Here is a 27,903-nt window from a genome sequence, read left to right as displayed (position 1 = left end):
GATCTGGCCTTTGGGCTGCAGTTTGCTGACTCCTGTTCTAGAATGGCAATTATAATTTCCATTTTGTTTTGGAATATTTCTAGAGAGGGAGCTTACAGGTTTTATTCGCTTCTCAAGTGGGTCAGTGACAGTTTCAGAATGGGTTATAGAATCTCACCAAGAAATGATGGCGGACCAGATTAATAATGGAGGTTCAGACTGACCCAGTTTTCTAACATTTCACATTGTCATGATTAATATTTAACAGATCTCTGAGAATCCAGATAGAATACATCTTTAGGTCATGGATGAGTTCAAAAAGAAAAACCACACTAATTCAGTCTTGGCAGAGGATTTGGCATTGTGTGAATATGTTTGTGGTTTAACTCTAAGTTTTAAAAAAATAGACATAGAAAAAAATTTGTCTGGAACATTTGGGAAGAAATAAGGTAGAGATCTGAATGGATGACCTGGGAGAAGCCTTGGGTGTAAAGCCTTGATGCTGCTGTCTCCTGGAAAAGAGGAGAAACATCTGGTTAGTGCTCTGTGAAAGCAAGTCCTACAACCAGATTAAAAAGCAGAATTCATCTTAACATCTTAAAGCAACAAGCCAGAAAAATCTCTCTGTAATAGTTGATACTGTAGGAAACGTCACTAAATTCAGAGATTTGAGTAAGAAATCCTTTAGAGCAAAACAGTGATTTTTTTTGAGAACAGATCTTTCCAAGCGTATATCCTAAGAGATATGTGTGGTAAGAAAACACCAAGAAAACCATTAAAGGGTTTCAGAAATGCTCCCCAAAGGTTAACATTGGGAAACCATTTAGGTCACCTGTCCCAGCCCTATGTGACCAAAAGATTTTTTTCTCTCTGCTAATGAAGGGAGCTGGATGAGGATGGTTACTTTGGGGAGTGAATCTCTTTTGAAAAATGAAAATCAGACTAAGTTAAGACGATGATTCTAAGTTTGGATGGTTCCAACTGGATTGAAGCGTTTTTCTCACCAACAGGAATAGATTAAAAGCGATGTGTGTGCCTGTTGTCCCTGGAGGTCTCTGTGCTTGGCATCCCATAGTGTTTTGATCTGGTTTCCCATTAGGCTCTGTGTTGTTGCTCTTAGGGTTGAACTGGGGAGAAAAGGGAGGAAGAGATGGAAAATGTGGGAGTTGATATCTTCCTGGAAGACACTGTGCATGTTAACAGGCTACAGTAATTCCAATCAAAACAATTTAAACTTTTTCTTGTGTTTTGGATCCTGGGCATAAATCTCCTCTTGGTTAAAACATGTGATTTGGGAATGTGCACGAAGGCCCATAATGTGGAAGCTAAGCTTTGCTGGCTCTCCTGCTACCGTATCTTACTCCGATTAGCAGGCATCAAACTGGATCCCATTGTGCACGTGTGCGTTGTTTTTCTGGCCCCTCTCAAGGTTAGCTTCATAAAACTCAGAAAGAGCTTTCTTCAAATAGATGCCTTTGGCAGCAGAAGAAAATAATCTGTAAAGCAGATAAATACATTGATGTGGATTATGTCAAGCAAACAGTGTTTATATAAAAGGCTTTAACATGTAAACCAACTAAAGAGTCTGACAATTTGACTTCTTTCCCACTGGACAGAGCTTTTTCGTATTGTGCATTTAGAAAAGAATATTCGCATTCTACAATCTAGCTGACATTCTTTTCTTTTAGCGAGGGTTAAACAAAAGGGACCTTCAAAGCGTTGTTGATATATTGCAGAAAGCTTTGCTGCTTTTATTAGCTTCACGGGAAATTTTCGTTTCCTGGAAAGCCTGCTAGTGGAGTGTACAGTTTCTTACAGAAATCCATCTCTTAGCTGCGTTCACTAAATAACCTAGTCAGCGGGGATGCTACCGCAGGATGCAATCAGTATCTAAGCTGGTCTTGAGTCAACCACTTCCATTGTAACGAAAGTTTTAAGGTTTAATGTTACTTGAGTCCAATTAACCTTTTTTTAAAAAAAACAAAAAAATCTTAATTCACTTCTCGAACTCTCTGATAACAATATTTTATACACGTTTTCCAGCAACTCAGATAGCTGGTATTGAACATGGAGCTAACCTGCTCCATCCATCTCAGCACCTTGCAGCTCAGTCAGTGGCTCCATCACACACCCAGCTGTCCAGTCTGCCACGTCTCATCTCCTCCACCGTCACCACCTCCAGTCTGGGCTTACTGTCTCCGCCTTGATGGCTGGGTGGCCTCCCATCAAATTCTCTGCTGCTGCTTGTCCACTTCCACATCTGCTTACGCCCAAAGCCTATTTTCCTCAGAGCGACTAGAGTGAGTCTTTAAAACTAAATCAAAACCATATCACTCCCTAGCCTACACCCAACAATGGCTTTTGGTAACTTCAAATAGAACCCAAAGCCCCTCCTAGGCACAGGGCCTATATGATCTGTGCTCAGCTTTCCCTGACCAGCATTTCCTGCTCGCTCCCTAGACACTCTTCCTTTCTTTCGCTCTGTTCCAGCCACATCGGACACCTTGCCAGTGGTGCCCTGCCTTGGGCATAGTGGTCAGACTTCCTTCTTAAGACTTGAGGTTTCGCTCTTGTTCTTCTTTCCTCCTCCGGAACACTCTCCCTCCGGGTGCGCACCAGCTTTCTTCCCCAGTCTTTCCAGGTCTGTTTTTTTCTTTCTTGTGTGTGTGTGTGTGTGTGTGTGTGTGTGTGTGTGTGTGTGTGTTATTCAGTTAGAGAAAAAAGAGCAAGATCTAGCATAATAATTTTATGTTTGTGAAAACATGCACATATGAAGCCAGTAGAGAATAATGGAAAATATTGTCTTCAGCAAATGCTGAACCACATCGATCAATCGTAAGTGTCCAAGAGGCCAAAGAGGGGTCCGAATATCATGGCTGCTTCAAGCCCACTGTGATCCGTTCTGTGAAGGGTCTTACTTCCCTTTCTGTTGCGGCAGCTGCACACCTAGAGTGCCTCCTGAACTGCCTGTGAGAATATACTCATGTGCTGGTTTTCAGACCTGCTCAAGTTTAAGGACACTTGGAGCAAGTCGTGGTGCCCCCTAAGGCACACGGTGAAATTCTGTTTTTCTGTCTTGCAACTTAGGATATTATGTGTTTTGGTATTATATATACTAACACACACACACACACACACACACACACACACACACACTATAGTCCTCCCTTACCCATGATTTAGCTTTTTAGCTTTCTGGGGTTTCAGTTACCTGCAGTTAACCAAGGTTATATTAAGTGAAAATATTAAGTGGAAAATTCCAGAAGTGAACAATTAATACATTTTAAATTGTGCACCACCATTCTTCGTGGCATGATGAAATCTCACGTCATCCTGGTCAGTCCCATCTAGGACATGAATTGTCCCTTTGTTCAGCATCTCCACACTGTAGATGCCACCCTCCTTTTACTCAGTAGCTGTAGATATAAGGTTTGGTATGATTCGTGGTTTCAGGCATCTAGGGGGTCTTGGAGTGTATCCCCACAGACAAGGCAGACTATATATACTTATGCATAGATAGATACATATATATTTAATTACTAAATATAAAGTTGGCTCTTTTCATATGTCTTAGTTGGTTTGGGCGACTCTAACAAAATACCACAGGCTGGGCAGCTTAAACAACATACATTCATTTCTCACATTTCTAGAGACTGGGAAGTCTAAGATTAAGGTGCTAACAGTTCCATTCCTAATGAGAGCCCACTTCTTGGGGAGTCCTCACATGGTGGAGAGCAGAGAGGAAGCAAGCTTTTCTATGTGTCTTCTTATAAGGTCATTAATCCCATTCATGAGAGTTCCACCTGGTGACCTAATTATCTCTTGAAGGCCCCACCTCCTAATGCCATCACACTAGGGGTTGAGATTTCAACATAAAAGTTTGGGGAGACATAGACATTCAGTCCATAGCACTATATTTGGATGCTATAAACAATAATAAAATCATATTCACAAGCATGTATCTCTATAAACACCAAGCTGTTTTTCTTCAATGTTTGCTTCCTACTTGTTTATTCATTTTATGGTTACTAAGGCAAGTCGTCGGGGGGCACCACAAATTTAGAGGGGGAAAAAAAAAGATGAGGGAACTTAAAATTGAGAATTCTGCTCATTAACTTAATTTTTACATCTGTGATTTTGGATAATACCCACATCCTTTGAATTTGAAGCAGAAGACCTCCCAGGATTTTGTAGGAGCAAAAGATATCCCCAAGGACAAAGAGGGGCGGCATTTTTGGATCCCATCAGGGAGGATCATGGTGCTTATTTTAGCTTCTTCTCCTTCATGTGTCCCCACGTCAGTTGCTATTTTGATTGTGAGCATCTTCCTGCAGCTGGCAGTGTGCTGATTGCCACAAGCCCTGGGGGGAGGGGGTGAGCTGTCCCCGTGCCCACTGGTACACCTGTCAGTCCTTCAGCATCTATTTGTTGAGCACTGGACTCATGACTGAATACTAAAAAATACAAGATAAAAGTCCTGCTTGTAAAAACCCACACTCTCATTTTAAAGAAAAATATACATATGAAATACAGATAACTCTTGACCAAAAGAAATGGAGTACCAAACAAGTTGTCACAGTCATATTATACTTTGAAATGCATTTGATATACCCTTACTTAAATGAAAATTAACAACATTTGCTTAGTAAAATATCCAGTTTTTAGGAAAATATTCACTGTTCTATGGATATTATCCTAATGTGTAAAAATATTTTAATAATAATACCTCAGGATCACAAAATCTATTACTTGAAAAATAGAATAGTCCAGTGTTGGTACTCTTAAAATGGTCTATTGTTCTTTATTCAAACTTTCCGTACCACCTTCCCCCCGCCCCCATATAAAATGACGCTTAGGCAGTTTAGCGTGTCATTGAGAGCTGTGCTTTCCTCTTTTGAAAGGTGTCGCAGTGGGCCCAGCGACCTTTGACGAGAGTTCCTCCCCCTTGGTGTCCCTGCCGCCCTATCCCCTGTGGCACCTGCCCACTGTGTCCTTGCTCATTTACCTCTAACCTTGGCTCCTGCACAGGAGGGTCTAGTCATTTACTAGTAGTTTTGCCATCAACTCGTGTGGTCCTGGAATTAGTGCTAGCAGAGCGACAGCACAGTAAGTACATGTCTGAGGGGTGACGGCATGAGGCTGTCCCCACACCGTATAACCCACGGTGACGTCTGTAGGCTCTTTGTAGTTCCAGTCAATGGACACTTGGTAATAGGTATACGGTTTTGTTGATTTGATTGTTTTATGAATGTTCAAATAATAATAATGATATCTATCTATCTACTTGCCTACCTGCCTGTCTGTCTGTCTACCTATCCATTGCTCTGGCTAATCCAACCCAGAATAGTTGAGGATTAACTACAGTGGTCATTTATAATCAGATGTTTGGCATAGATTTAAGAAAGAGGAAAGTCTCTGAGGAAGAAGTCGGGCAGTCAGGGAAGGCCTCATTGAAACTAGAGGCATCTGAGCTGAATCCTAAAAGATATCTTGAGATTTATTTGAGGGTAGAGAGGAAGTGCCCGTGACTCTGGGAAACTATTCTGGAGAACATTTTTTCCTTGTTCTCAGCATCAAGGGAAAGAACGAGCGGAGAAAGTAGCCAGAGTAAAACCTGGGTCTCATGGAGGCCTCATCCCTACAGTCAGTAGGGACCTTTGGATGCCTGGGGAAGAGGAGACAAGACCCTGCCAAATGCTCTGCACCTAGAGGTCCCTGACACTGTAGTAGTTAAATGGTAAGTGAATAAAACTCGAAATGTCTCCGCACTGTGGGCACCTCCATCGGCACCTCCTGTCAAACCTGTCTTTTGAAACATTAAGATGAAAGTATCTTATGCCATTCTCTGGCACATCTTCCCTCCAGACAGAGTTGGTCTAGAATTAGTCCCAAAGTCATGTCAGAGCTTTTGCATAGGGATTCATCATCACCTGAAAGTCAAGCAAATGTTTATCTTTCATCTGGAAGAAATACTTTAGAATGGTGAGGAAGAAGCCCAGAGAGATGAGACAGGATGTTATGGGTCTGACCTCGAGGAAAACTACTTTTCCTTCCACACGAGCCATATTGATTCTTTCCCCTGTGCCCCATTTTCCTCTGCAGTTTTTTCTGCTTTTGCACAGGTTTGATTAGTGTGTTAAACTTCAACCTGTCACTTAAGTTGGACCTCTTTCTAGTTGTGGTCTTGCTCTTTCCTTTTCCCCAAGGTATCTCAAGTGCATGAAAATTCATTCATTTATTTATTTTTGTGTCAGTGGCTGTATTTCGAAGTTTTATTACCCAGTGACTGAGGTTTTTCCTTTTGTCTTTGGACAAACTAAATTCCTAAGACTGAAGTGCTTCAGGTACAGGCCTTTCAAACGTTTTGGTCCTTGGATTCATAATCTCCACTATTGATTTTCTTCTTTTTAGCCTCTCGGTTCTAGAGCCCCAAGGGGTCTCTCGACATACTGAAGTTTGAGAACTTCTGCTCTAGAAGGTGCTTGAGAGTTGTGGGCCAGGGACAGACAGACACGTGGGTCCAGGCAGAGTGGGGGGCTCTCTGAAAAGAGGCAATGGTGTGTGTTTCTCTCCTGCCCTTGCCTCTTGGCTTCTTTCGGTTCTCTTGGCCTTTTCTCCTTTTGAATAATTTCATTTTTTCTTTCTTTTGTGGCCAGTACAGAAAAAGGGTCTCTTTTTCCAAAATGGGCTAATTCTTCCCCAGTTGAGTATCCTAAGGAGAAATCCTAGAAGAAATAGAGGCTTAAATTGCTCTAGCTCAGTTCACAAGGCTCCAAAGCTTTTTAGTAATAAACAGATTTACGAGGTTGAAGGGAAAATAATTTTATTTTTGGCACAAAAATAGCCTACTTAAACCCAATAGTTTATCTGTGTTTACCACAGCCACCTATGTGGTTTCAAGTAATGAGTTTTTGGCTGTCTGTATTTCACCAAACAGTGGTAACTATTTTTTTGCTGCGTGGGAACTTCACACGGGTCAACTCCCGTTCGCCCCTCGACACTAATGGGCTGATTTCCTTATAAGCTGCCTCGGCCTGTGCTTCTGGAGATGAACCCCATTTTTTCCATACAAGGTAACACAGTCTCTGACACCATGCCTCCCATATGCTTCTAAAGACAAAACTGGTCCCAGTTCTGGTCCTTTACAGTGCTGGTGAGTCGCTGGCCGCTGTCCAGTTCAGAGTGCTCTGTGCTTGAGCGAACTCTTTCCTAAGATGACCTTTTCCAAAGGTGATACAAGGAAGTTCTGAATAGATATTGCAAAGAAATAGGAGGAAGGGCCTTAGTAGCCTAAAACAAAAGAATTCCCCAAACCACCCCTTACCACTAACCAAAAGCCACTAACTAACTAATAAACCTGGGGGCTTTTCTCTGTAGTCCAGGATTTTTGCTTGTGTTCATTCAGGGCCCCTCTCTCAGGCTGAGTCATCAGAATCCACGCAGGCAGCCAGCCATTTTCGGTGTCAGGAATGAGTCTCTTACTACGTGAGTCATCTTGTGTACAAATTACACGCAGTTAGGAAAGTTACCAGAGGAAAAGTACGTTTGCTGTTGTCCGGCTCTTGTATTTGCACTATGAATGAGGTTTTTCCTCATACCCCAGCCTTTGAGGAAAAGAAACGTTGAAAAGTTTCTCCGCCTGGAATTAATGGCATGGCCAGTTCTAGCCCAGCCGCTCACTCTGCGTGCCCTAGATGGGTTACTCCTGTCTCCTAAGTTTTTTATCCAGTCTTTTTCTCTAAGGAATTTGGCCTTTGTCAGCTCTTTATGGCTCTGCATGATGAGTTCCATCCCACCCGCTGTTTTCTCAAGTCTCCCTCTGTTACAGGGCTTCTCTTCCCAAAGCCCCTTATCTGGATCTGATGTTAATTGGTGTTTTAGAAAGTACCTCATATATGCTCAAGAGAACTCTTGCTTTCAGGCCAAATACATAAAATTTCAGTCACCACAGAAACATTAGCGTTTTGGAGAATCATTACATAGAAATGATTTCATTCACTGAGAGACGAAGGAAAAATGTATTTTTAATTGAATATTTTTATGAGGTTTAAAAAGATGCTCTAGCTACTGCCTATAATTTGTAATCACTGATGTAGCTGAATAATTGAAAGAGAGTAAGCTCTTTAGAAGCATAAAATTAATCGTAGCAGTGTATCTTGCTTTGATCATACATGCGGTTGTCTTATTCGCTGTTTTCTTAGGTTTCAAAGTAGAAATTTTTCTTTCTCCCTTTTCAGAGACAGTTTGAGCAGATGATGTCGAAGACTCAGAGAGCTGAGATATGAAGATTTTGAAGTCATTCTACATCTGAAGCCATGATTTAAGTGTCAGCATTACGGTAAATATTTAGGAAAGAAATATAACTGTTTCGTGATTAACACATCATTGGTTTTTGCCTGCATTCTGAAAATAGTACATTATGAAGAGTGAATTTATTTGAATCACATTCAACAAATCGGAGCTCTGAAAAAAATTAAAGTTATCTGTGCAGTTGGGGTTTTCTTTTTGAACTTAGTTGTGACTACGAGAGAACTCTCAGGGACTCTCAGGGTAACTTTCTAGATGAAAGCAAATCTACCCACAGAAAGGGGAGTGGAAGCTTCCTTGCAGGAAATGTTCTATCTGACTGCCTCTCTGGGGCAATATTTCTCAAAGTGTGTTCCTTGGAACACAGTTTCCTTGACTCCTAATGCAGTGGGGTCAAGGGCAGGTAGGTCTGTGCTCAAATGAGTTTGAAAAACATTGGCTGAAAGTTATGCAATTTGTCTTACTGAAGGATCTCAAAAACGAATGAGCCTCAGGAAGCTCCATGGTGAGTGCAGGCAGCAGGACTTAACATGTGGAGGAACTCTTTGACTGTGGGGTATCTTGAGACCAGTGTTCTATTTGTTCATTGAATATTTATTGAACACCAGCCATACATGATGTTAGATTCTAAAAATACAACAATAAATGAGTTTGGCAATATTTGTGTGCAGATAGTAAATAAGGTAAGAAGTAAGTAAGAGCAATTATTGATAGGCATGATAACAGATATTTCAGAGAATGGTCTGGGGAGCCAGGGGCCTGGGTTTTAATCCTGAGTCTGCCACTTACAAACTGAATGACCTTGAGATTTTCTGAAATTTCATTAGTAGAGTATAGGAACACTATAGGTTTTTTAACATTGATTTTGTATTCTGAAACTTTACCGTATTTATTATTTCTAATAGTGCTGCAGTAGAGTCTTTAGGGTTTTCTACATAGAGAATCATGTCATCTGCAAAAATGATAATCTGACTTCTTTATTCCCTATTTGGATGCCTTTTGTTTCTTTCTCTTGCCTGATTGCTCTTCCTAGGACTTCCAAAATGACATTTTCAAAATACTCTATACTGAATAGTAGTGGCAACAGTGGACAGCCTTGTCTCATTCCTGATCTTAAAGGAAAGGTTTTTAGTTTTTCACCATTAAGTATAATGTTAGCTGAGGGTTTGTCATATCTGGCCTTCATTATGTTGAGGAACTGGGGGTAGAAGAGGGTAAAAGGGGTCAAATATTCGGCGATGGAAGGAAATCTAACTCTGAGTGGGGAACACACAGTGCAATATATGTATATGACTCCTACTTGAAACTTATTTGATTTTGTTAATCAATGTCATTCCAATAATTTTTAATTAAAAAAAATGAGAAAAAGAAGAACTAATAAACAAGTCCAGAAAGGTTGAAGGATATAAGATCCTCAGTATACAAAAATCAATTTATTGCTATAACAAACATCTGAACAACATCTGAAATGAAATTAAGAAAATAATTTCTTTTACAACAGCATGAAAAACAATAAAGTACTCAGAAATAAATTCTAAAATGTTACTAAAAGAAACTGAAGAAAATCTAAATAAGTGAAAAAAACATTCCATATTCATGGACCAAAAGACTTAATATTGTTCAAATGGCAATACTTCCTAAACCGATCTATAGATTCAATGCAATCTCTATCAAAATCTCAGATGGATTCTTTGCAGAAATTGAAAATATGATGCTAAATTCATATAAGAATTTAGGGGACCCAAAATAGTCAAAATAGAATTGAAAAAATAGCAAAATTGGAAGACTCACACTTTCTGATTTCAAAATGTAAAATGTAGCTACAGTAAACAAGCAGTGTGGCATTGGCATGAGGACAGACATATAGGTTTTGAGAATAGAATTCATAGACTGGAAATGAAGCCATACATTTGTGGTAATTGATTTTTGACAAATGTTCTGAGACAATTCGATGGGAAAAAGAGCAGTCTCTTCAACAAGTGATTCTGGAACAACTGGCTATCCACATGCAAAAGAATGAAGTTGGACCCGTACCTCACAACATATACAAAAACTAACTCAAAATGGATCAAAGTCTTAAATGTCAGAGCTAAAATTCTAAAATTCTTAGAAGACAATAAGGTTGTTAATTTTCATGATCTTTCATTAGGCAATGCTTTTTAGGTATAACACCAAAAGCACAAATTACAAAAGGAAAATAGACAACTTAGACTTCAACAAAATTAAAAACTTTTCTGTATTGAAAGACGTTACTGAGTGAAAAGACAACCCACAGAATAGGATAAAATATTTGCAACTTATATAATCTGATAAGATATATAAAGAACTCTTACAACTCAATAGTAAGAAGATAACCTAATTTTTAAAAAGGCAAAGATCCCAATAAATATTTCTCCAATGAAGATATGCAAATGGTCAATAAGCACATGAGAAGATTCTCAATATCACTAGCCATCGGGGAAATGCAAATCAAAAAGAAATGAGATACTATCCCATTCCGCTATGAAAGACAGAGTAACAAATATTGGTAAGGATATGGAGAAATTGGAAATCTCAGACACTGCTAGTGGGAATGCAAAATCTTTCCAAAGCATCTGCTTCGGAAAATGGTCTGGCAGTTCTTCATACAAGGAAACATAGAGGTACCTCATAATCCGGCATATCCGCTCCTAGATATAACCTAGAGAAACGAAAACATATGTCTATACAAAAATGCAAAAGCTAATGGCAGTATCATTTTAAGAGCCAAAGAATGGCAACAATTTAATGACTATCAGTTGAACAGACTAATAAAATGTTGTATATCCATATGATAGGATAGTATCCAGGTATAAAAAGGAACAGAGTACTGATGCATGCTACAACATTGATGAATCTTGAGAATATGCTAAGTGGCAGAGACCAGATGCAAAAGATCATATATTATATGATTCCAGTTATATAAAATTTCCAGAACAGGCAAATCTATATAGAGAGAAAGCAGATTAATCGTTGCCTAGGACTGGAATGTTTAGAAGGAAATTGAGAATGACTGCTAATGGGCACGTGGTTTCTTTGCGGGTGACAAAAATGTCTAAAATTGCCCTATTATATACTAAAAAGCATCGAAGTGCTTACTTTAAATTGGTAAATTGTACGGCATATGAATTATATGTCAATAAAGCTGTGTGACTTTATTGGGTGTGTGACTGTCAGCACCTAGTGATAGACAACATAGAGGGAGTGAGGACAAGGGAGGGTTAAGAACAACTCCTAAATTTTGGCCATGGCAACATCTGAGAATGGGGAGGAAAGATGGGGGAAGTTTGGGGGGTTTTTTCATTTGTTGTTTTTTAAATGAGGAGGGCCAGCTTTGAGAATCCAGAGTTGTGTTATGGACATGTTAAGTTTGAGTACCTGTTAAATATCCAGATAGAGCTATTAAGCAGACAGCTGAATGTGCATCTAGAACTCAGAGGAACAATCCTGGCTGGAGATAAAAATTTAGATACTCAGTAAATCCATAGACAAGGAAGAAAACAGAGAGAGAGAGAGACAGACAGACAGAGAGAGGCGAGAGAGAGAGAGAAAGAGAGAGAGAAGGCTAAAGATGAGGTGGAATAAAGAAAGAGAACCACAAAGAAAACAAAAGGAGCGCTAGCCAGGGAGGAAGGAAGGTAGAAGGGTTCAGGGTCACTGAACTCTGACGTGAGGAGGAGCGAGGGGTCCACAGAGCTGGTTCGACTGAGAGGTCAGTAAGAGGAGGACGGACGCATCCTTTGGGACCACTAAGGTGAATGTTGTTCCAACTATAATTGAAAAATAGAAACAAACAAACAAACAAGAAAACAACTGGTACCACAGGGGGAGGGGGAAGGAAAGAAAGAAGGAAAAAGCATGATTCAGTAGTGGAGACTCCAGATCAGAGTGGGTGGAAGAGGGATTGTAAGGTGCTAAAGTGGGGAGAGGTAGGCAGGTGTTTCTAGAAGTTTTGCTGGAACCACGTTCGGGTGAAAAATAATCCTGGTGTCCTTTCCTGCTCTGCAGAAACCCCTGAGTGCCACATGTCAGCGGGGTCTGAAGGCCATCTGTTCCCTCTGAACCAGCTCTTAGGGGTGTACATCCTCCATCTAGGGAGCAGCCAGCTTGTAGGTAGGGGTGGGGCAGGGAGGCTGGGATCCAGAGGGAGGGTCGCTTTTGCTTTGTTTTCTAATGGTTTTGATTTTCTTGTGTTATTTTGATTGGGGAAAGGTAAGAGAAGGATTTTACTAATATGCTGTTTTAGAAATTTAGGTAGAATTGTTTAAAATCTTCATTTGAAATAGAACAAAGAGAAAAGGCATTCCCTGCTTTTAGATTTAGTCTTCGTAAGGCAAAGTTCTGGCCTGACACACATCACTGTTTTGCATCTCTTTAGACATCAATAGAACCCAGTATTTGTACCACTGAGGCTATAGCAGGTCCTGCGTGAGGTGGGTGGAGGGAAAAGTGGTAACTTTCTCAAAAAGTTACCACTGGGAAGTTCGTTTACCATGCATCTCACCATTGGCATCAACGCATTCTTTCCCATGTAGATTGTGTGGCAACAGCTTTCAAAGGTAACAACCCAGTCTTTTATTTCTCTTGAGAAAATGGACTGTTATGTAGGCTATAAAGCCCATTTGATGTTTTGGGCAAAAATCATGCTTTGATCACACGTCTGTTGACTGCTCGTTTTGTGTGAGTCCAAGCAGCGTTTGTTTGTTTTTTTTTAACGGGATGTGTGTGTGCGCGCACATGCGTGTGCGTGGACACGTGAGTCACATTGCAAAAGTTGTATCTTAGGTTTTAGCTCGAAAATCTGCTCTTTCTTATATGGCATATAAATGGCCTATCATAAAACAATATTTTTAAAATCCAGTGTTTGGCACAAAATTAGAAAACATCCTCATTTTTCAAGCTCTGGTTAGAAGCTCCTTATAAGGATTTTTCTTCTGCATGTGGCTTTTAAACTAAATTTATGATGTTGTCGTTCAATTGTGTTTTATTGTATAGGGGGCATGTATTTGCGGATTTAGAGGGGAGATTTTTCAGTATTACTTTCATCAAAACATCCTTATTCTAGATCATCTTTGTTCTAGTGCACAGTTCCACAGGGTTTTGAACTTATTATTATGAGAAAACGATATTAGTAGTGTGTCCTACTTTGTTGAAAGCTAGAATGTCGTATGCGAGGAAATAGGAAAGCACCAGCTTAAGACAAGCCATGACGTCACGATCCGTGGTTTTCAGCTGTCCTCTGCCCTAGGTCTGGAGATGTTTCTAACTTCTGGCAACTTCCAATGACGGGAGTGAGAAAGTAGTTATCTGGGAGGAATCATTTGAACTTCAACCTGTTATTTTGCCTACAGGGCCATGCTAAAGGGCACTTTTTATATCTCGATTTTAAAAGAGCTGGAGAAAGTGGTGGTAAAGAGAATGGGTTTGGTCTGCTCTGCTCAAGACTAACTGCTTCTGTTTCTTGAGAGGAGCCTGCAGAAGGTTTATCATGACCTGGATTGGGCAAGGTCAGCTGACAGTGTCTTCTGATGGTTTTCAGAGATGTGGCTCTATGAAGCAGGTGCTCCTGACAGCATTTGGGATCATTTTATGGAGGAGTACTGACGGGTCTTTTTCTGCTCAGGGTGGCTCTGTGCAAATTGCTTGTTTCTCAAAAATGTCTTATTTGTTTTGGAATGCAGCCAGGCCTCTAATGTGGGTGGTGTGTGCTGTGTCAAAAACCTCAGGCCCCAAAGCCTGAACTTGTCTTTGTCTGTCAGAGCAGATGAATTGTAGGAAGCAGGCGGCTAGCCTTTGGGACAAACACAGAAGCGATGTCCGTGGGCCTGCGCAGGCAGGGCCTTGGGGCAGATGTCTTCGAGATGTGGGAATCTGGGTGACATGACGAGAGAACAGCAGAAGAGGACAGGTAAGGATCTTCCGGATCTTCTGAAATAACTTTGTCTGGCTGAGCTTAGAAACCAGGCTAGCGTTTCGTGGGCTGGTGGGGGCTTCGTGCTCTCTTTTAGGTGTGTGTGTGGAGATGATTTTTGGATTTTGACAGTACACTTAGCTTAGAGCATTTCAACTAAAAATGCCACTAGTTTGACTTGAAGTAAAAATACAGGTTTGTTTTTTTTTTAAAACTGCTGTCCTATTACTAAAAACCTACTACTATCCAGCTCTCTCTAAATAGGAAAAACGAGCACATAAAACTCCTAAAGGACTCTCTTTTTTTGTGATCTTTTATTAAATCCAATATAAGATGTAGGCTTTATTTAAAATAAACTTTACCATAAAATGAGAAACAGAAACTACAGAAGAATAGGAAAACGCTTTTAGACTTCTCTGTTCCATACCTGTTCCCAATCTCACACACACGCGTGCACATGCACACACACACACACATACACACACACACACACACCTATATTTGCATGAAAAATGGGTAGTATACATCTTGAAGGGCAATCAGGAGGTATATTACAATCAAGTAAGAGGTTGAATATAAATTGGAATAAGCCTTAACTTTTTATTTCACTTTCATTTGGATACTTTTACTAATTCTCTTTGCTGGGTTTAGGCTTCTCAAACATTCTTTGGCTCTGGGAGAGGGAGTTGTATAACCATAAAACTTGAGAATCCTGGCCCTAGAATAAATGTTCCTTTAAAAACCCCAAGGACAGAAAATTGAACACAGCTGTGCAAAAGAGAAAGAAAAAAAAAAAAGCCAAGGGACGGTTTGGGGCTGCGGGCGCCCCGACCGACCTTCCCAAGTGCACTGGGCTGTGGCTTCTCGCTGGGAGATGGGGCACCTTGGTGGTCATTTGGAAAGCTGCAGGAGAAGGCCGAGACCCTCCCTCAGAAAGGATGTTTCTGTGATGTGGTTAAGAGAACATTCTGACTGGATTTGTCTTTCATTGTCTAGCGTGTTCTGTGCATATTCTGTTGTTTTCCCCCGGAGAGAATTGGGGTTTTCAGTCTTTTCTGAGATGCCATGATTCTGCAAACCACGATTGCATAGTTCCTATTTCTAAGTAAGCTTCAGAGCTGAAGTAGCTTCCACCACGGTCAGAAGACAGAAGAGGTGAGCTTTCTGAGCCCAAAATTCCCTCTTCTCTGTCCCCTCACTCACAGAGTTTCCCTTAGAATAAATGGCTTTAACATGTGGTCCCAAGAACATGGGTTTGTTGCTCCTGGCTCCTCCCCTGGGATTCAAACCGTGACTTTGCCTCCGTGGTGCTGGGCTGGCGAACACCGCTGTTTGGTTTGCGGCCCACAAGGAGCTCTCGCCGTGGGCCCTGACCTCTGTGCAGCCTGGATTAATCGCTTTGCTCTTTGTCAGACCGTGTAATGATGATTCATACTTCTTCCTCGGCAAGATTAGATTACCGTAATTGTCATATCCTGGACTGCCCACTAGGGATTTGAATTAATACTTGTTGGTATAGGAAGCAGTGTCGTGTTTCTGGAGAGAAAGAACTGAACTTACCCGCTTGGCCATCATCAGAAAACGTTTAGGGAGGGCCTCTCTTGAGCCCGGCTCTGGAAAGTAATCCTGCCTTCAGGATCTACCATGTCAGTTAGCTTACCTGAGAGACTGCGGGCAGGGCCTCGCGTGCACTGCGTCCAGGTGCGGTGGATTTGCATAAGTGACCCCGTGTCTGGAAGATCAGAAATTCATGGAGGGATTTGCAAGGGAATCCTATATTGACATCAGGCACTGCTCAAGGAGGAAAAAATTCCCCAAGGAGGGACTTGGAAAGGAAGTAAACTAATTCAAGCTTGCGGAACGGCCCACCCGAAGCCCACAGGGACTGTGATCACAGACGGGGCGACGGTGAGAGCAGTGGGACGGAAAGGAACCTTGGAGCAACTCTGTTTTGGTCCTCTCCTTGCAAAATACGTATTCTTTTGTATTGTTCTATCCCTTCAACAGTTGTTTATTGAGCACGATCCTGGCACGATTCTGGGTACTGAATATTAATGACAGTCTACAAACAGACAAAAGTCTCTGTCCTTGTTCTTGGGGTGTTGGCACTGGGGATAGGAATGTGAAGCCAAGAAAAAGCCACAACGAGGAGTGCCTGGGAGAACCCCTAAATAAGCGTAGCTGATTGAAAGTATATTTGCTGATGTATTTCCTGCCATCCCTCTGACGCAACGTACAGTCTCTATCCTGCTAATTTTATAATTTCAGTAGAGCCTCTGAAAGGAATTCTTCATGCTAACAAATAGGCCACTCTGGCATGACGAGTTCACGAGCTACCTTCGGGTCTTCGAAGGGATTGTCTGTTACAGACTGTGCTAGAATCTCAGAGGTGTGGTCAAGTGTTTTTAATCTTGGCTTACTGTCCTGCTGTCTAATGATGCTCACTCCAGAGTGTCTCGCATTAACATACTTTCTTCTTGGGTCACCTTCCTTTCTTTCTCCTCTCCTTTCTTTTCTTCTAGTTCTCTCCATTTTTTCTTTGGTGACTATGAGACAGCTGCATTTTGCCCTAGAATTACAGAACCTCACATTTTTAGAACTGGATGGGACCATGTGAGTCTCCATCTAGATTGTGATTTTAGGTCTCTAGACCGAAATCAAGTTTTCACCTGATGCAATGGAATGAGAAATTTAAGAAAAAAGTGAAGTGCTTCATAAAGTTAAACTTTATCAGTCGATTCCTGTGTTTTCTTTTCTTGAACTTTTAAGTTCTTAGCATCTTCCACTTGCCCCAGAAATTACTCATCCTCCTGCACTCAGCCTCCATCCCCCGCCATGCCGCCCCCACAGTTGACTCCACCCCCTACCCTGTGTTCCCACAGTCTGGTTTTCAGACAACACCCTCCTCCTCAGTTTTATATCCCCCACCCCAAAACAAGAGTCGCTGCCTAAACCTCAGGGTAGGAAGTCACCATTCGTGTGGCCAGGAAGCTGTGTTTTAGGGTCCCCTGCTGGAGCCACAGATACATTGTAAGCTATAACACACAGTGGTTCCATTTTATAGAATTATTGGTACTGTGGTTCCACTTTATTACAGGTTTATCAGGCTTTTGTGGGTTGGCGCAAGCATGCAGCCATCACTTGTAATTCCGTTTCTGCAGGGAAATGAGAATGAACTTTACAGCGAGACCCATGTTGAGCTGGGGAGTGCACGCAGTATGCTTCCAGCCAAGGGTTTGTGGGGCCCTTCGGTGCGTGGAGTCTGGAAGAGAAAGCTGCCCGGGTCCCCCTGTTCCCTGTGTATCTCTGAGGTCTGGACGTTGCTCCTGGTTTTCCTTCGTAACACGGTGTGGATGTCAACAACCGCGTGGGTAGGAAAAAGCCTCTAGAGTCTTCCGTGGAGTAGGAGGTCCTCACTCAACCAGCTGCACCACTTTATGCTCATGTTCCCGCTTGAGAAGCAACCTCCATGTTTCTGCCATGTGACGAATTGATAGAAATCCCATATTTTTAGAGATATAATGGCCTAAATGGATCATGTCACACTTTGTACATCTCCGGTTACTCTCAAGACTCTGTGCCCGGTGTCCAGGAATGTGGTGTTGGTCCCGCTGTGTGAGAGGCTGCGCTCCTGGAGCCAGGACTCGCAAACACGGTCCAGGTTCCCCCTTGGCAAACTCACATTTCATTCTGACTGTGAGGCCAGCCGTTCTGCTCATGCCGAGCATCACTACACACCCATTGCTCTTGAAGCAGCAGCCTGGGAGTCAGGAGTTGGCTTGCTCATTTGTTGTTCAAGCCAGTGACCTACAGATGACCTTGGAGCTTGAAAGATTGTTATCCAAAGCCAGTGAAGTTCTCCATAAGCTTTGAGACAAAGAGACAGACAGGCAGGCAGAGAGACAGACAGACCCATTGCTTGATTAGTGTAGATTATCTGGGAGAGATTTTTTTGGCTGCAAAATATTCTTAACCAAAAAATATCCCCCCTTTTTCCTGCTTTTTTTTTTTTTTAAAAAAAAAACCTATCCCAAAGTAAAATCACTTGTCCACATAGTAGTGTATCAGTGTGAATGTCAAGAGACTAAGGCATGTCCCTGTCTTCACTCATAGATGTCACAATCCTAAGTTTATGGAAGTGGAAAAAAAAAAAAGTGAAGTGATTCCAAGTCTGGGACTGTCACAGCAGAAATCAGGAATTCAGATCCCGATTGCCTAGTCCCTTCATCCCCTGAAAATGAGCAGCTTGAAAAAGTACTTCTAATGATTGCTCATGGTCATTGCCGTTTAGAAAGCAGAACTTTTCAGGAGGCAGAGAGCTTTGTTGTTTTGCTCTCCCTGCCCTGACAGTTCTGGCCGATGCTCTGACATCAGCCTTGCTCTGAAATAGGTGCTTCACGGAGGGAAAATGGGATGGGAAGTGCTTACCCGAAACCCCTGTCTATAAACTGAGGAGCCCGCTTGTCACTCTAACTTCAAAGGGGTATTAAGTAACGATTAATCAAACCTAGAAAAAAATAGGAGGATATTGTTGCTGGATTAAAATGCGAAAAAAGAACTAACTGCAAGCTATTTTAATTCTAGTTTTCAGTCTCCGTATCAGAGATATTTATTGCATTAATCAAGTGACAGACATTGCTGGGTTCTGTGGATACAGAGATAAGGTGGTGTCCCTGGCTCCTGGATGCTAACAGTGTAGAGGTTGTAAATCATAGATCACATCAGGGCAGGAATTTTATAGGAGAAATAAAGTCAACTGAGTCTTAAGGTAGAATTTTTTTTTTTTTTTAATTGAAAAGGAAGGAAAGGCATTTTGGGCAGAGACGACAGCGTGGACACAGCAACCATGGTCCGTGTGGCTTCTCGTGGTCACCGGCTGGGGGAGGGGTAGTGGGCTGTGCCACCGAAGACATAGGAAGGGGCCAGCTCACAGAGGCCAGAACTTTGGAATTTATCCCATAGGCCAGGCACTCGCGACCTCCGGTTTTCCACCGGCACATGTATGCTGGATGCTAGCCACATGCGTCCCACATCTCCTGAGTGTATCCACATGTGATGTTCGTAATAAAGAAGACATTAAAATTCCTTGTAATCGTCACACAACTGTTAACAATACATCTGTAAAAGCAAGTCACCACAGATCTTGGTATCTATGAGATAATCCCTGGGTTAAGTGCCATTTCCCAAGTATTTACTTGCAACTTGATCCTTTTTTCCTCCTACTGATGAATATCTGTATGCAAGAGGGGGAAAGTGACTCTTTTACAAGAACATTCTTACATTTACTCTCCAAGAACACTTAATTTAAAAAGCGTGTCCAGCAGCTTCCATCACTGAGAAGTAACTAGCTGCGGAAGGGGAGGCAGCACCTCCAGACCCAAACTGGGGAGCTGCCGCTGGAGCCGGTGCGGAGGTTTTTGTTGGGACCGATGCCACCAGGTCGGGACTAGTTAGAAGGCGTTCTCTGGAAGCAATGGAGAGGATGGGTTTGGGGAGGGGGAAGGGAGAGCGGTTCGAGGCTCTTGCAAGAGTCCTGACAAAGAGGCAACGAGAGCATGATGGGAAAGAGGAAACAGACGGGAAGGCTGAGCTTGGGGCTGCAAGACTCAGAGGTGGCTGGGATGACAGTGATGAGCCTGGGTGAGGCGGGGCTGGCGGCGAGGCTGTGGTCAGTCAGGAAAACGGGGGCACGCGTCATGGTGGGAGAGGATGAGGTAGCACTATTTGTCTTGAGTTGCATGTTCTTGTGAGATATCCCGGTTATTCTGAGCCCCCGGGAATCACCGCCATCCTGAATCCTGCCTCACGTGTGGCAGAACTCACTCTGGGAGAGGTAGTGTGAGAGGAATGCCCAGGTCAGAGTCCTGGGAAACGGACAGGTGAGGAGAGGAAAGGAAGAAGGGGCAGTGTAGTGACTCGGGAGGGGAGAGTTCAGCCAGGTGTGGGAAAGGTGTAGAAAGTAGTGTCAAAGAAATTTTTAAAAAGAGCAAGTCCCAGGAGGGTGGAAGTGGTCAGAAGTGTCAGGCATGGTCCCTGTGTGCGGGTGAGGGAGCTGGAATCCAGTTGCAAAACTGATTCAGGGAGCAAAGCGGACGGGGCAGGGGAGACAGTGCTTGTGAAAGGTTCGCACTGATAAAAGGAGAAACGGGATGGGCAGGTGCTGGAAGGGGGAGGTGAGGTGAGCTGAAGGAACGCTGGCTGCCTCTGAGAGATGACAGAAGCTGGAGCGTATTCTTGGGTTTGTCGTTCTGCTCTTCAGAGAACTGAAACGAAGCTTTGTCTCGTCTGTGGGTTACAGGGTGTTCCCAGCTACTCTTTTCTAAGAATAAGTCCGTTTGGTCCTCAGGACGGGCAGCTCTGGGCGTTCGGACCCAGGTTTTATGCAACCTGAGAGGATAAAGGGCGCTGAGGCAGTCTCCATCTGCCCATTCGACCAGAAGCCTGAACTTTTGTCTTGTCTTTTTATTTCCAAGAATAAAGCCTTCAAGACGACACAACTCTGGAGTTCAGACACTCGTTTTCTGTGATAGTTACAGGAGCATCATATTCGAGACGGCCCAATCTCCTCTTTTTTCTTAAAGAATTGTTGTTTTCTTGTTATTTCTCAAGTGCAGGTCAGGTTTTGAAAATTAATCACCCTGGGCAGTGGGCTGAACTTCTGAAAATGATGTGGAAGAATCCCGTTCTATTATTGGGTAGGCCTTCGGTGTTAGAGGTGCTCTTTTAAGCACAAACTGCCAAATAAACATATTTAATTGGAAAACAGTGCTTTCGTTTCTTATTCTGTATCAAATACTTCACGCTGGCTCAATGATTTCCATCCTTGTAGAAAGATTTCCAATTTGAATTTCTTAAAATGACACCGATGACAGGAAAATCTTAGGTTTTCCTTATAAAGTATAATTACAGTAAGTAGCCCGTTTACAAATGGGTTGCATTTAGAAGCTTCATTTGAAGTAGGTTATTCTTTAATATTTAAACATTTAATTTTGAGACAATTATAGATTCAAATGCAGTTGTCAAAAGTAATACAGAGAGAGCCTGTGTTCCTTTTACCTGAAGGGTGACATCTGGCAAAACCATGAAACAGTGCCGTTACCAGGATACCAGCATCGAGACAGCGGGAGGGTTCCAGAACAAGGACCCCTCGTGGTGCCCTTCGCCCCCGTCCCTAACCTCCGATCACCACTAATCTGTTTTCCAGTTCGACAGTGTTGTCGTTTGGGGAACGTCGTGTAAATGAGTAATAGTAAATGCGATCTACTATGAGCACCTAACCTTGGGGGATCGATTTTCTTTCACTCAGTGTAATTCCTGGCTATCCGCACGGGTCGACGTGTGTATTAAAGTTTGTTCTGTACCGTGGCTAAGTGGCGTTCCCTGGTATGGACGCACCACTGTTTGGTTAACCATTCATCCACCGAAGGGCATCTGGGTTGTTTCCAGGACTTGGCTCTTATGAATAAAGCTGCTAAGAACATTTGTATTCAGGTTTTTGGGTGAAAGTTAAGTTTTTGTTTGTCTGGAATAAATGTTCAGGAGTGCAGTTGCTGGGTCATATGGTAGTTTGGTGTGGCATGTGTAGTTTTCTAAGAAGCTGCTGCACTGTTTCCCAGAGTAGCTGTGCCGTGTTACGTTCCCACCAGCAGCGTGCGAGTGATCCAGTTTCTCCTTGTCAGCATTTGATGTCACCGTTTTTCATTTTTGCCATTCTGATAGGTGTGTAGGTACATCTCACTGCGGTTTTAATTTGCATGTTTCTGATGGCTAATGATGTTTAATGTCTTTTCACGCGCTTATTTGCCACCTATGGATCTTCTCTGGTGAATTATCACTTCATTTTTTTTTTTTTTTTGCCCATTTTCTAATTAGGCTGTTTGGTTTTTTTGCTGTTGAATTTTTTCCTTCATATAGTCTAGGTATTTGTCCTTTTTCAGATATGTAATTTGCAAAATATTTTCTCCCACTCCATAACATGTCTTTTCATCCTCTTTGCTGGGTCTTTTGCAAGCAGAAGTTTTACATTTTGATGATTTTAATTCATCATTTTTCCCCCTTTTATGGATTGTGCTTTTGGTGTCAAGTAGAAGAATGCTTTTTCTAGGTCCTCTGGGTTTTCTCCTATTTTTTTTTTTAAAAGGTTTTATGGTTTTATGTTTTACATTTAATTTCACGATCTGTTTTGGTTAATTTTTGTGATAGGTGTGAGGATTAGGTCAGGGTTAATTTTTTTTTTCCTATGGATACCTAATTGCTTCTGTATCACTTGTTGAAAAGGCACATTTTGTCAAAAATCAGTTGGGTATATTCGTGTGGATCTATTTCTGGATTCTCTTTTCCATTACTGTAGCTACATCGTAAATGTCAATGTGGATTGATTGATCACTCTCACTTTATTATTCTTTTTTCAAGATTGTTTTAGCTATTCTAAGACCTGTACCTCTGCATATAAGTTTTGAAATAAACTTGTCTAAATCTACCACAAACCTTGCTGGGATGTTGATAGGAATTGCATTAAATCTTTAGATTGTTTTGTGGAGAACTGACATCTTTACTATGTTGACTCTTCCAACACATGAACGCAGTATATATCTATTTATTTATTTGGATCTTCTTGGATTTTTTTTTTTATCAACACTATGTAATTTATGGCATACCGATCTTGTATATGCTAATGTTATATTTAAATATTTTATGTTCTGTGGAATTATTGTTAATGAGGTCATGTTTTCTGTTTTGGTTTCCACATATTTATTGTTGTTATACAATAGGTGTTATAGAAATATGAATTTAGTTTCTCTTAGAAATATCAGCTTACAAAAGACATTAAAATTCATAATAAAGCTGATATAATGAACAGTTACTAGAAAGAATAGTAGACTACCATATTGTTATAATAACAGTATTAAATAGTAACAAATGAGAATAGTTGCTTATCAAATATCTTGGAAATATCTAAGTTTAAATCTACTTCTTATTTTAACTTTAATTTATAATATATGATTTTCCATTTTCTTCATGGGTATATCATGAAATCTACTCTTATGTGTATCAGATCTGTTTACTGTCCTTTTTTGAAAAGAAGTTTGTGTGACAAGAGTTTTCTGATTTCAGCAGATAGAAGAAAAATTGAGGAAAGTATTTATACAGTTTTCACAGATAGAATTAACTGAGATTTGAACAAAGACAAAAAGGGTGCATAAAAGAGAAATCTGAGCAGAATTTTTTGTTAAAGTCTATTGTACTAATCTAGGCCTGTTTGGTTGCTACAGGGAGCAGTGAAGAACAATTTAAGAGATATTAAAAAGTTAGATGTGTATTTCGTGGGAGTCTTTTTTAGAAAAAAAAAAGATGGCATCATTGTAATAGTGATTCATTTTCTCTTCCAATCTTATCTTAAATGACCCCATGGTCAACTGTTTTACATAATTTTAATTTATTTTTACACTGACTGCTTTGCTCTAGGAGGAATTTAAAGCAGCTTATACAAATATGTAAAACAACATATGATACATTTAAAATGGATGAAAAGCAACATTGTCCAAAGGGAAAATAAGATGAGGGCCAGAACTGAGAATAGGAAGCAGAAGTCATGCTGTGAAGTTCTTATTTGTCCTCTTAAAAACAGTAAAAAAATTAGCTCGAACAAATTGTTTCTAACCCTTGTACAAAGTAGTCGTGATGATGGTGTTTAATTATTACGGCTGTGCAGGGTGTGTCTGCCATCTTTTCACCTGGCCACAGGACTGTCTGTTCAGGAGGAGGCTTTGTCTTGCAGAGTTCATTAATAACAGGAACTCAGATCCTGCTCGGGAGGCCTCGGCTGACTGATGCAGCTGGTGGTCTGAGGACGGACACCCAGAGGCATACCACCCAGCCTGCCACACGCAGCGCAGCCTTTGCTCCTGCCCAGGAGTTCTGGTCTTAAGGTCAAGTTAGGATGAGCGATTGAGACTTCCTTTCATTCTTCCTAACAACAGAGATGCCTACTATTGTAAGTATTTTTGTAAGTAGCGTTATAATAATTGGTTTTAAATATCTAAAAAATGTAAATAGTCTTTTAACAAGTGGTCGTGCTTGATAGCTCTTTTTCATTATTATTAGATAAGGTTCCTCTGGTTTTTAAGTGAGTTGAGAGAACTGAGGTCCATCTGAGGATAGATCTTGCCAGTTCGGGGCGTTGCCTTTGGTTTTGAGATGAAATATTTGTATAGTTTTAGCGAAAGAACTTCCAGCACAATTCTTTCTTAGGATGACTCATTTTTTTACAATTATTAGAAGCAGGAAGAAATCCACAGACACGTATACAACTTGTAAACCAGTAAATAAACCTGTGCCTTTCTAGCATCCTGTTTAATGTATATACATATATAGGTATATCACTTACTTTCTGAGTGTTTAGCATCTGAGATTTATCAATGACTACGTGTTCTTCTTTTTAACCCCGAAAGTAGAGTTAGAGAAATATTTGCCCGCTCCATTCTGTACTGTCATAGCCTGTTAGAAGACTAATGTTGCATTTTTAATTTCTGTGCAAAACAAGCTGAAAGACGATGTGAACAATCTCATTGCATTTGAAATAGCTGCTAGCCAGGCCTGTTGCAACAGCTGATGGGTTCCTCTGGGTTTCAAGAGCTATTTTGGTAGAGTAGCTGAGAAGGCTCTCTGAGTTCAGGCCATAAAAGGCCCGTCCCATGCAGATCGCCCCACTGCTTCTGACCGCGTCCTCCCAGGCTGAAGTGTCCTCAGGTTTCACGTGGATTTACCCAGTAATGGATGGCCACGCCAAGGCCAGATTGGGGAAGTTCAGCATCAAGGACGCCGGGGGACTGACTACTTCAAAAAGAAGACTCCTTTTAAGAATATTTTGGCGATCTTTCTTCCGAGAAACTTTTGGGATGTAGCCTTCACCTGTGTGCTGCAGTTGGCACCCAAATGCCTTTCGGAAAGCACCGTTCTAAATTTATCCTGTTCTGAATCATCAGTTTGAATAGATGCACTTGCCTGGTTTGCTTTGTGATATTTGATTTTGTACAGTGTTTCTTGGCTTCACTTTTGATATTTTACTTTTTGTTTAGAATTTGAAAGTAGTAGTCATTGAAAGGAGACGCAAAGAAAACACTTGAAGACACCCAAAGCTGGATTCGAGGATATAATGTGTTTTGTTTTGTTTATTTTTTAATTAGAAAAATAAGGAATTACAGTGTGATTTTTACCCCCTTTAACATAGAGGAACAAGGATTATGCAGAAATTTGAAGTAAGTGAAAAATCGTTCTATAAATCTAAATACGGTTTTTTGTTTTTTGTTTTTTGTTTTTTTTAAGTGCTATCTGTCTGAGCATGCTTCCCAAGGATTTGTTGACTTCCAGCACAGGAATGTTCTGCCGGTATTTGTTAGTTATTGCAGTTACTCCACTAGGCATCTTAGGGGCATGTTTTTTGATTTTGGAATGATTAGATTTTTTTTTTTTCCTTAAAAAAACAAAGTTATTTAATGGCACCGAGAAGTTGATATCAGTTAGTAAATACATTCTGTCTAATCTTAGCACTTACAGACTTGGAATGAAAAGCGTATTGACAACACAAGGTACTTCGATGATTGTATCTCAAGTATGGGGATAGGGCAGAAGGCAAGCTTTACTTCGCTTCTATTATTAATACATCTGGAAATATGAATCACTATGTATCCTTTTGTATAATCTTTGTTTTCAGGGTGCTTTACCTTGGTACTCTGATTCTTCAAACTTGATTCATAGACCCTCTTGATGTTCCAGATTTTTGTCTTAAATCTTGCTTTAGTTTATAGCTTTTGAACTATATTTCACTTTAAAATTCTCCAAGAAAAAATGGTGTATCAGCCTTGGAAGCCCTGGACATAGCTGTGGTCTCTTTATAATTTAGCTTGTTGATTTGCTTCTGCTGAAAAATAGCAATGAACTAGAGAATATTTGTGGTTATTTGGCATGGTTCTCCTTTGGGGAGGAGGTGGAAAGACTGTTTCTTTATACCATATCAGTTGGACCAGTAGGAACACTAATGATTTTTATCATGTAGAGAAACAAAAATTTTATAGAAATGAGCTTTATCAACGAATAGTGCTCTGGTTGTCAACCAGAGGTGGTCTGACAACCCAAGCGTGCGTTCAGAAATGCTTGGGGTGTTTCTGGGCTTTACAACAATAACTATGGCTGGCATATGGGGAAATGTGGCTACAAATTGTAAATGTCCTGTAACATGGTACAGTCCCATAGGACAAAGCCTTGTCGCGGCCAAAATGCTGATGGGCTCCCCTGCTGAGAAAAATGGCAAGGTGTAAGTGCCCACCCCCAGCTCCGAGAGAGGCAGCAACGAACTGGGGAACTGGGCGTATCTGGGCCGCCAATTCTCACCTAACGGGAGAACCCTCGAGGAGCCAAGCAGCTGGGATCCCTGCCAGGAGCGATCACCCTTATCACTTCTCTGAAAAGGAGAGGAGGTGACAGAGATGAGCAGAGAGAGTCCTCAGGGAAATGCTTTTTTGAGATTAGTCTAACTCTGGTGCCACGAGCATAACTTTCAAAGGAAAAATCGATTGCAGCGCCCAGCTTATATTACCTTCATTCAACAGACGCAGATAACTTTGCTTGTATTTTGAGATACACTATTTCTTGCGGGGCGATTTTGAATTTCAATTCAGAATGAGCATCTTTGGCGACACCTGGGGTCACTGAAAGGTGTACAGTTGAGGGATCGTATCCAAAGAAAAGGGCCACTGGCTCTTACAAAGATGCCCAGAAAGCTAGTGTTCAGGGTCACGGGCTGCATGGAGAGCTGTGGCGATGGGCCACCAGGGGCCTCTTTTTGTTCTTGCGATGCAAAGGATGTCATCTCCTCACTCTGCGGCAGCCTAGGCTTTCTGGACACTCACTGCAATTTCACATTAACGCACACGTCCCAGGGGCCTCCTTGTGACCAGGAGAATCCCCCAATCTGGAGATTCCTTGCAGTTTAACTCTTGCTTGTTTGGTAACTGAACCAGAAGCCATGCTTTTACCCTTGATGCCTTTCCCTGAGTCACCAAGGCCACTGAGTCTGTCTGTGAAATGATGCTCCTGCCCACCACCTCCTCTGAGCCTCCTTGTCCCCTACCCAGATGATCACATTGCCTTTAATCGGTCTTTTTGCCCCCAGCTTCTCCATGTCCATCCTCGAAATGACCTTCCCAAACCAAGATCTGATCATGTTGCTCCTCAAAAGCCAAACACTCCATGGTTTCCCACTGATTAAAGGCTAGCACTCAACTCCTCAGCCTCCCTCTCAGGGTCTTTGAAGCCACTGTTTTTGCTGGCACCTCTCCCTGAAGGGTTCTGCCTACTCTTGCCCACCAAAAACTTCCTCTGACCTTTTGCCTCTGGGCTCCTGGGCTCTGGCATCATGTCCTGGTGCTCCCTCCCTCTGTAGGGGGTGCCCAAAGAGGCACCTGGGTCCCAGCCCTCTTGCCACCCCAGGATCTAGCCCCGTGCTCACTGCCCAGTGAGTGCTCCACAAACTTGAGTTGATTGAATTGTACTGGAATGACTTGTGGATTCTTCATATCAAAATTGAACTGTGCTCCATTAAATGCTTTTGCCAGTGTTATGTATTATTCACTACAGAAGTGGGTGCTCTGTATTGTAAGTTCTGCTTTTCTCCATATCTAATAATGCGA

General features: G+C 41.7%; 1 protein-coding gene across 6 annotated transcripts in view; it reads left to right on the top strand.

Annotated features, from left to right (window-relative positions):
- SVIL (supervillin) overlaps positions 1 to 27,903 on the top strand; it is a 205,317-nt gene that overhangs the window by 42,722 nt on the left and 134,692 nt on the right. For all 6 annotated transcript variants that reach the window (XM_036228073.1, XM_036228078.1, XM_036228079.1 and 3 more), the window contains exon 3: positions 8,217 to 8,317. The gene's annotated coding sequence lies outside the window, so the exon portion shown is untranslated. The remainder of the gene's footprint in view (positions 1 to 8,216; positions 8,318 to 27,903) is intronic.

This window comes from Rousettus aegyptiacus, unplaced genomic scaffold, assembly GCF_014176215.1.
Source record: "Rousettus aegyptiacus isolate mRouAeg1 unplaced genomic scaffold, mRouAeg1.p scaffold_m13_p_10, whole genome shotgun sequence".
NCBI lineage: Eukaryota > Metazoa > Chordata > Mammalia > Chiroptera > Pteropodidae > Rousettus > Rousettus aegyptiacus.
The sequence above is the reverse complement of the archived record's forward strand: the minus strand, read 5'-3'. Positions and strand labels throughout refer to the sequence as shown.